Raw genomic sequence first — 10,270 nt, forward strand, 5'->3', positions numbered from 1 at the left:
CCAGGAAAGTCATAAAATCAGGCAGTAAGAATGTAGTGCATCACAGATATTTCTTTATATATTATAGACATTTGAAGATTCATTAACTAAGATAATCATGTGAAAGCGAAGGATACAGGGCCTAATGCGAGTAAGGCCCTCAGTAAACGCTGGTTTATTTCCTTCACCTTTTCCTACCCTCTTTCACTCAGACATCTCTCTTTTACCAGCCATGATCTTGTTGCTGCATCACTACACCATAGAAAGCAGGCTAATCTCGGTGATGCCATTGCATTCGTATCAGCCTACGTTGCTGAATTTGGGATACATAATATAGCATCTGTCTAGGCTCCAGTTTCTCAAGTTGCAAAATGGAGAGCTCATTGATCCACTGTTTTGCAAAGGGAAGTTACAAGAATCAATAACATAATAGACTTTCTTCCACATATTCTGTGGGGTTTTGTGACCTCTGAATATTTAATATATGTTTCCCCAGAACCCACCATAGTTCCTGTGAAGCTATACAGTACAGTTCAAGGACGAATCCAGGTCTTGTAATGCCTAAAGCACATACTATTTGGGAGACTGTAAGACATAACTGTCAGTGTCAACCTAGGTCCAAAATATTTCTTTAAGATAAAAAAGAATTCATGACAAATTACAAAGATTAAAGGCTGACAAGTACAAGTACCACAAACATCACAATATCCAGAAAAATAATATAATGTCTCTATTCATTGACTTCCTGACACTTCCTCTATAATACTACATTTTGGCAGCATACTTCTTCATATGATAATAATTTTCCTTTTTTCTTATAGTGTGTTAATAAAAAGTATTTTATTAATGGTTTAGAAAAGCTTCAGCCCATTTTGGCCTGTCAGTGGCAGTTTGATGTGTTTCATCATCTGGAACCACCAAAACAAACAGGATGCAAAAACCAGTGACTTCAGATAGTCATGCTCAATGTTTGCAGTCTTGTTACAGGCTTGTATCTACAAACACAAGAATTCTTTTTTTCTTTTTTTTAAATTGCCTTTTAGGTTTTGGGTACATGTGAAGAACATGCGAGATTGTTGCATAGGCACACACATGGCAGTGTGATTTGTTGCCTTCTTCCCCATCACCTGTATCTGGCATTGCTCCCCATGCTATCTCTCCCCAACTTCCTACCACCCACTGCCCCTCCCCTATTTCCCCCCAGACAAACCCCAGTGTGTGATGCTCCCCTCCCTGTGTCCATGTGTTCTCATTGTTCAACACCCACCTATGAGTGAGAACGTACAAGAATACTTAACCTCTATTTTCCATGATTCACATCAAAAAAGAAAACTAATGCACTTCATTTTGTAAGTGTATAAGCTCCTAAATCAAGTATATTCCATTTTGACTAGTTTTCAATGAGAATCAAATCCCCAAAGTTCCAATCCATCACTGCCTGGCGTAAAAGGAGGTGTGACTGGGGGAAATCAGAGCCGAAACAGCCAGCAGTTATAACCGATATGGGTGACTTGAGCTTCTCCCCGTGGAAGGGGTACATACAAGTGTGGCAGAAGTGTAAAGCTCCATAAACTTCATGGTGAACCTGTCTCAAGTGCTGTGGTTAAGACCATAAGCTTTGAGGTTAGACACTCACGGTTTCATTTCCTTCCTACTTGTGTGATACGCAGTAATTCACAGAGCCCGTCTAAGCCTCAGTGTCCTCATTTATAAAATGGATTTGATCAAATTTGGACAGGCACAGTGACTCACGCCTGTAATCCCAGCACTTTGGGAGGCCAAGATGGGTGTATCACCTGTGGTCACAAGTTTGAGACCAGCCTAGCCAATATGGCAAAACCCCATCTCTACTAAAAATACATAAAAATAGCTGAGCAGGGTGATGGGTGCCTGTAATCCCAGTTACTTGGGCGGCTGAGGCAGGAGGATCACTGGAACCTGGAAAACGGAGGCTGCAGTAAGCCGAGATTGCACCACTGCACTCCAGCCTGGGAGACAGCAAGACTCCATCTCAAAAATAAAATAAAATAAAAGGGTTATGATAAAACTGGCCTTATATGACTGTTATGCAGTTTAAAGGCAAATTTATGTATGCAAAAGTCATATTCTAAGCACTCAGTAGTAGATAGCTATGCTTATTAAGGGAGTAAGTGCTCAGGATTTGTCACCCTTTATAAGATAATCAAATACTGTTTATTTGTCTTAATCTCCTATCCAAAGCACACTTACCCTTTTCTCATTTTCTTATTCAAAGCCTTTTTGTCATTCAACACTCAGCTGAAACCTCATCTGTTTCTTTCTAGTATTTTGTATTTTTCAGCACTTGTTCCTGGGTAAATTCTCTGAAGGTCTATAGCAACACTATCCAAAAGAAATATAATGTGAGCCACATCTGTAATTTTTAATTTTATATAGCCAGGTTAAAAAAATTAAAGCCAAGTGAAATTTATCTTATTAGTAGTTTTATTTAACCCAATATATCCAAATATCCAAAATATTATTTCAATATGTAATCAATATTTTTAAATTACTAATGAGATATTTTATGTTCCCATTGCAAATGAAATATTTGAACACTGTGTGTATGTTTTATACTTACAACACTTTAAATTCACAATAACCACATTTCAAGGGCTCAGCAGCCATGTGTCTAGTGGCAGCCATACTGTATGGCACGTGTCTATAGCATGAATAGTTTATACCATACAATTTAATCAGCATTCAGTGAAGGTTTGCTAATCCATAGTTTGGATGCATTTAGTAATCAAAAAAGGAAAATGCAACAGGCAATGTGATTTTCTTTCATTTGTGCTACTTTTAGCTCTCGGTGAGTGTTGTTTATCCCAGAATGCAAACTCCTGAAATGTGGAATAATGCCAGTTGTAGACTAGTATTAGTAAATCTGCTCTGGCATTCGTGTGAATAATACAAGCGTTAAGCTAAAACAAGATTTGCATGTGGTAATGCCTTGCTTCTAGGTATGAATGGAGACCAATATAATCTCACCACCACATCTAAAAGTGGGGCTCCAGTTTTTAAATGTTTAGTTACCAGTAATCAAAAATTACTCTGACTCTTGATTCACAACTGTCTTGTTAATGTAGAGGTTGCTTTCAAAACACAACCAGGGAAGTCACACCCAAGGCATATCACATCTTGTGTGCTAGAAAATACCCAGGTCTTTCTACAACACTTTGAAACTCTGACATGACACATAATTTATAATTTTTCTACCCTAAACATTTTTCAAAGTTTAGATACTAATCAAGTCACATGGCATAAATATACGAGACTTTCAGACCATATAAACCCACATTGCATCAATATTCCAGGTTCAAGTACACACTGGATTTCCAAACATGGTTTTTGTTTCTTACAGGCATGTAAGAAAACATAGTTTACAATATGGAAAATTTCCAAGATACAATGAAAAGAGAAGAAATTTTTAAAACATATGACTCATCCAGTGAATCACTGAAAGTTCGAAGAAAATTTATTTTTGTGTTTTATAGTTATATTAGCTTTTTTAGAAAAACATTAAAATATATTCTGATTATCAGGCTGACAACAGGCAATGCTTTCTATATTTTATTACATTATTTGACTGAAAATGTGTTTTGTCTTACTTCTTTTCCAGTATGTACTAAAGTACAACATTCAAAAAGCTTACTGATGTCTGTTCTTGTGTTGAAAAACTACCTCCCAAACATATTCCCTCCAAATATATCCCACAAAATATATTCACAAACACAACTACAGGCAACTTCAATTACTTCTCAAGGTTGGAGCATTTTATTTTTTTAATTTTTAGCTTTCTTTATCAAAATCTTAACAAAGGACTTGAGCAAATTAGATTTTCTCCATCAAACCTTCTTGATCAGAGACTCCTCTTCTTTCTCTAAATTTCTGTGTGAATACAAACTTGGCATCCATTGTAATCTTCCATTTGTTATGCTAACTTTTCTATGTACCTAAATCCTAGCTCTACAAAACAATTATAAGTTTATTGAAGCTGCAGGCCATGTCTTATTCATCTCCTGTGGCTCTCAGGAGAGGCTCAGATGGAATAAACATTAAATAAATGTGCTAGAAATCATGACAATTTTGACCGTAGTTTACAGGAATATCGTTCGGCTTACCAATGACATGATATAGCAATGTCAGCCATTATGAATGCACAGGAATATTTTGACATTTCTATCTTTTCCAATTTCACTTCTTGGCCATCTTTTTTAATAAAAGTGCTTAGTGTCCCATAGGCATTTTCATTCCAAAAACTCAAGTTGAATTTAAATTAAAATAAAACCCTAAAACATCTAATTATGTTCCAGCATCAAGCAAAGCTTTTTCTCCCTTACAGTTATATTTTAAATGTTTTTTAGTGTCTAACCATAGTTAAGATTCCAGTTTACAAATGTACATCTACCATGGGTTTTCTCCAAATTTAATAATATCCTAAAACCTAATTTTGTGTATTGGATTCATTTAAAATGTGGTTGCTACTCAACAATTTTGGAGGAAAGTATATTACATCAGATGTAACATTTAAACTAAATCCAGAAGTTAAAACTCTCTATAAATAAGAGAAACAGAAAGACTCCCAAATAAGAAGCATGAAAGCCCAAGGAGGAAGTTACTGTGCAGCACAAAGTCTTTTGGCCTCATGAGCAATTGCACCCAATGGATTCAGCTGCAAGAAAATGAAGCATCTGGCACGCAGAGGGGGAAGTGCAAGTGTGTGGGCTTACTGATGCCAGAATACAGAAGTGGCTCAAGAGTAAGAGGCCATTGATGAGAAGAAGGTTTGGATTAGCCGTGGCCTGAAGTTACCCCTGGAAACTGAGTAGCACTCAGTTGTGAGAGGTGCATTAACCTCTTCAGACCACTAGGGTTCAAAGTGTTCCATAAGGGGTAATTTATTAAATGGGTCCTAATTGCTTAGTAATGTACCTTCCAAAAGTCACTTCTCTGTGCTATGATTAGGCCTAGGATTTGCCAAGTGCTGTCATTCTCTTTGCAACTCCATAATGGAACTCTAGGTTGCAGGAAGCTGATCCATTGGACAGCTATATATCTAATCCGGGTTCAGAATCCTACCAACAAAGCCAGACGATCTTTCATTTAACCCTCCAGTGTGTAAACACCAAAATACAAAATTGATACAACTTGTTTTGAGCACCTTTTACTAAGTACACACAAATTTTAATAGAATGTGTGTAACTGGTGTTATTCCTCTGAAAAATAGCACATTTTTAAGATTTGAGAATTATCCCTTTTGTTAAAATTTTCTTAAAATTATAAAAATAAGCATGCTTTTCTGTTTTCACCACTGACAAGCAAATTTTCTCTTGGCCTTTTTGTTTCATACCGAGGAGATCAACATGATTTTCTGATTGTCTCCCAACACAAAACGGAGTGCATTCTATCGGTCATCCGCTTGATATCACTGATTCCCATCAGGGCCACTTAGGCACTGGTTTTGTTGATTAACAAGGCCAGCAGAGGGAGTGAGAGAGCATTGCTACAAAAATGAAATCAAAGTTTAAAATAATAATAATAATAACAATTATATGTAGAAAATCCATCATTAAACTACAGAGGATTATATAGCATAATCTAAATATGGAAGCAACCCTTATCATATAGGTAACAAACTAGAATCAAAGAAACAGGACTTCTAGTCACTATTACAGTTTTATGAAGTTCATGAAGCAGCCAAATGGAGCTATGCCTCATTAAAGTCTTGAAAATGGCCACCACTGTACCCTCCATTAAGATAAGAAAGGCTTTTGGCCTCTGTAAGAGAAAGTGATGACTTAAAGAATGGAAATTATTGTCATAAGTATAAAGCTAGTATCATTTCTGTCTTTCAGGGCTTTAGGTCATTTCTTAGTTTTGACCACAAGTGAAAAACACTTGGTTAGTATTCCCCCATTCCCTGAGAACATCAGTTTGGTTAGATCATGAAGTTAGACAGTATCTTATAAACATGGATAAATTGTCATTAGGCTACAAAGTAGCATGGGGGAATGTCTTTCCATCTGAGATATTTTATATTCTAATCTCATATTTTATTTTACAACTCCTATTTCCAGACCATGTAAAGAAGTGACATATTTTCCAAAAAGGTTTCTAGACAAAGTGTTACAGTGGAGTCCTATTCAAATCCCTCACTCAATGGCTGACAGTTATTTGGAATTTCAGTTACATTCTTAAGGGAATGTTCTATAATTGTGTTTTCCAGACCTCTTCAATAGCGTTTCTTATGAAATAATTTGTGTGGGCCCAATAACCAGTTTCCTACAGAGCATCTTTTGAAAAATGATAATCAAAACCAACCAGACTTTACACCATACTGAACTAAGTAAAACCTTTCTTTGTTTTCCAAGTTTCAGATAATCTTGAGGATAGTGCAACTTGTCTGGAAGTTTGGCAGAAAAATAGTTTGGAAAGTAAATATTCAATTCTGCTTTCTCCAGTAGATGTCACTTTCTGTACATAGGATACCAAGACATATAAGATGCACAGTATCCCTTACAGTGATGGCAAAAAAAATAACTTTGGGTTCCAGCCATGTGTAACAGTTTTTAAGCTATCAGTGGTATTTTCTAGTGTTTGGAACCACAAAGAATAACAAGGCAAAATGAATGCTATTAATTAATATCTTACATATTTTTGTGTAGCTTTAGCAATGGCCATTAAGTATAACATGCAATACAGTATTGCTAATTTCTTTTCAATAGTTAAAGAAAACGAAGTATTACTCTAAATTGCAGCATAAAATTAATTTTCCAAAAAACAGACATGATTTCTGAGAAAATAAGTAGTTGTAAGTAATACAGTACAAATTTACCAAAACCTAATTAAATATGAATTTACTTAACCTATTATTATTTCATGGCTTATTTTTCCTGTGTCCTCTTTATCATTTTGATATTCACATCATCTTCATGTGCCTGAAGAAAAAATATCATTCTCTGAAGTGTTTCATTATACACAAGGGACGTCAGCACTAGAACAAGAAAGAGATAAAAGGCAGAAAGAAAGAAAAAGAAAGAAAGAAAGAAAGAAAGAAAGAAAGAAAGAAAGAAAGAAAGAAAGAAAGGAAGGAAGGAAGGAAGGAAGGAAGGAAGGAAGAGAAAGGAAGAAAGAAAGGAAGGAAGGAAAAGAAAGAAAGAAAAAGAGGGAAGGAAGGAAGAAAGGGAAGGGAGGGAGGGAAAGAAAGAAAGAAAGAAAGAGTCATTATAAATCTTACATTGCATTGTTTATAGCACCCATATGTCCAAAAATAAAAATAAAATGATGGAAGAATATTAATAGTGAAAATTACATTAATTCTTCTTAAAATACTTATCAGAATGCTCTTTGCATTTCTAAACCTAAGCCTCATTATGCTGTTCTATTTGTATTCCAATGTAGCTGAATTTTATGTTTGAGTTGTTTTAATAGATGACTTGAAATGACAGAGGAGAGCACATTTTCGTTTCTTATTGATCCAATCAAGATTTTGCTTGTAGGTACGACAACTTGAAATAATAGGTAAGGTTACCGAGGCTTTTTAAAATGTTGATGTCTAGGTCACATCTGATTCACTGGTTGTATTGACAAATGTGATTTGATAATTGCCAAATTAAGCTCTCGAGAAAATTAGTTAAACAACTACTTTTATCTTCAGATGCTTCAAACAAAAGATATGAAGTTCAGTAGCAAATAATGATAGGGTGCTGGAACAAAAATTCCCGAAGAAGGCAAAATGGGCATGTGGCCTTACAAAACAAAAGAATCTATCTGGTCTTCAAAATAAACAATGACTGAACTATCTCTCTAGATTTTAAATATTTTGTGAAAAGAGTAAACCCAAAGAGCTTGATTCTTATCTGAGGAGAGATTTCTTGACATGTTCACTGGGAAGTTCTGCTACCATTCTTGCGTATGCTTTGTTGAAACAAAGAGATTATAGGGGTTTGGGTAATAAAGGGATTTAGAGGCTTCACCTTTAGGCTATTGATTCAAATCCATTTCAGTTTTAAGAGACCTAAAGTCATAAATGTACCCAGGGCATGTAGTTCACTTTTTTTTCTGTAGTTTACTTTTAATTCAGCATGAATTAGGATCCCACTTTATAACAAACCCTAGGATGGTTTTTTCAACTATTCAGAGCAAACAGAGTTGCCAAAAGAAAAACAAAGATTGAACAGGAAGGATAGAAACAAACACATAGTAATGCACACTAAGCTGAATTCCTGAGGAAGTAGACAGCGCTGGTGCCTCTGCTGAACATTTTCAAGGACAGAGTCAGCTCTTTACCTTTCTGGGTCTTATACTAGCCTTGATCAATACAGTAATTGATAATTCTTAAAGAAAATGATACCATAATAATTTTGAAATTGAGGACAACTGATTGGTATCACATGGCTGTGTTCTGATTTGAACTTTGGAAAGAGCCATGCAAAGCACACCCCACAGTGCTAGTTGTCAGCAAAACTTCCCTGTGTAAAACAGAAGACAGAGTCCTTGTATGTGTAAACTGCCCCACTAAGGCAAGGAGTCAGTGAAGGAGCTGCAGTCCCTCAGCACTGTCTTTAGATCTTTCTTCTGTTTTTATATTTCAGTTTTCCCATAGTATTTAATACCTTATTTATTTAATAGATTGGACACTCTGAAAAACAGCCACTTGCTTAGTTCCACAGCCCGAATAGCCCTAAAAGATGTCAGCACTGTCATTAGTTTTCTTAATTATATCATTACTATTACTTGTACCGTGTCTTATAATTATCTGCTTTAAATAATTTTATCAAATATTAAACAGACGTAAAATATTTGTAGCTTACATGCAAAAATGCCAGTAAGTAAATAAATAAGGTGGACATCTGTGTGTCCCATATCCAATTTAAGAAATGAAATACTACCAGTATCTTTGGAACCTTGAACCCCTCTTCAACCCATCTCTTTTTCCTCTCTTTCTGCATAGATGACATTATCCTGAATTTTGTGTTAATCAACCCCTTTCTTTTCTCTCCTTTATTTAAATGAAAAAAAAAAAAGCTTCATAGGAATTTTGAGTGTTATTGGTTTAGAAAAATACAATAAAACATTTGAGGAAAATTGACGCATATAAGCAATATTGATCAATTAAAAATGTTTCTGTTTTAATGTCTATGCAATCAACATTGAATAAATATGCTCTACATTCCAAAGTGGCCATTAGCCCCAGTCACCACCAATAAATGATGAAATCCAATTCTGTAGTTAGTATCTGTATTATTAGCATTCAATTACAAAAATATCAATATTTTATGAAGAATAAAAATGCTTTTACCTACATATATTAATAAAATTCTATTCAATGCTCTACACATAAATTACACTTTTGATAGATCATATTTTCAACTCATATAGTAAAAGATTTGGATTCCAGAAAGGATTTCGAAGAACATGTGTTATTATCTCCTTTCCCAGAGTTTTTTTTTTAAACACTTTTTTTTAGCTCATAAGGTTCTGTGATCCCTTACCCAAAGATAGGATCAGGGTCTAGATAGCAGATTATTAAGCTTCTTGGTATATTGTTAAGGGAAAGATCCCTCAAATTACTGAGCCACTCTACCAGCCATGTCTCAAAGATCTGAACGTAAGTCCTACAGGAGGAGTGGAGCGGTGTTCCCGGATCTTTGGTGAGGAGGCATTGGAGAATGAGAGAAAAAATGAGACAGGGGTGGATCCCTGAGGCATCCTGTCCCTTTCATCCTCCACCTCCTTTTCTCTGCATTCCAAAGTGGCCATCAGCCCCAGTCACCATCAATAAATGATGGAATCCAATTCTGTAGGTACTCAGCAGCAAATAACTGCAAGCATGTACCTGCTGTTTTTTCTTCTCCAGGACATCGCCCCTTGACAGATTCAATCTTTGTATCTTGTACTAACACCATTGACCCTGGAGTTAACTTTTTAAAATTTAAGGTGGGGGCATTCATTCAGCACTTAGGAGTGTCTAAGTAAGTCAAAATTTAGCAACAAAGTATAATATCTTTTGATTATTTTAAATAAAATATTATATGATAACTCAGATTTGTACTAGAGTATTCTCAATTTACATATATTGTCAGTATGGGTCTTTTCAAATCTATTTAAAGTTACTAAGAAACATTCCAAGCCTGGACCCTAAAATAGGAAAATGAGACATTTAAGGCGTTGGTTGTAAGAATTGTAAGACCCTTGATAGATTGATTACCTAATGGCAGGTGTGACAAGTGTGACAACAGATTTAAGAATACCATTAACACTTCAGTAAAAA

The 10,270-nt window shown here is 35.3% G+C and overlaps 1 long non-coding RNA gene across 1 annotated transcript; it reads right to left on the minus strand.

Moving 5' to 3' along the window:
• Positions 1-2,424: 2,424 nt before the first annotated feature.
• LOC144577355 (uncharacterized) lies at positions 2,425-6,991 on the minus strand. The gene is made up of 2 exons (XR_013521047.1): positions 6,864-6,991; positions 2,425-5,500 (listed from the first exon to the last, which is right to left on the minus strand). It is a non-coding gene; the product is annotated as an uncharacterized LOC144577355 (long non-coding RNA).
• Positions 6,992-10,270: the final 3,279 nt, after the last annotated feature.

The sequence above is a fragment of the Callithrix jacchus genome, chromosome 8 (genome assembly GCF_049354715.1).
Source record: "Callithrix jacchus isolate 240 chromosome 8, calJac240_pri, whole genome shotgun sequence".
In the NCBI taxonomy this organism is placed as follows: domain Eukaryota; kingdom Metazoa; phylum Chordata; class Mammalia; order Primates; family Cebidae; genus Callithrix; species Callithrix jacchus.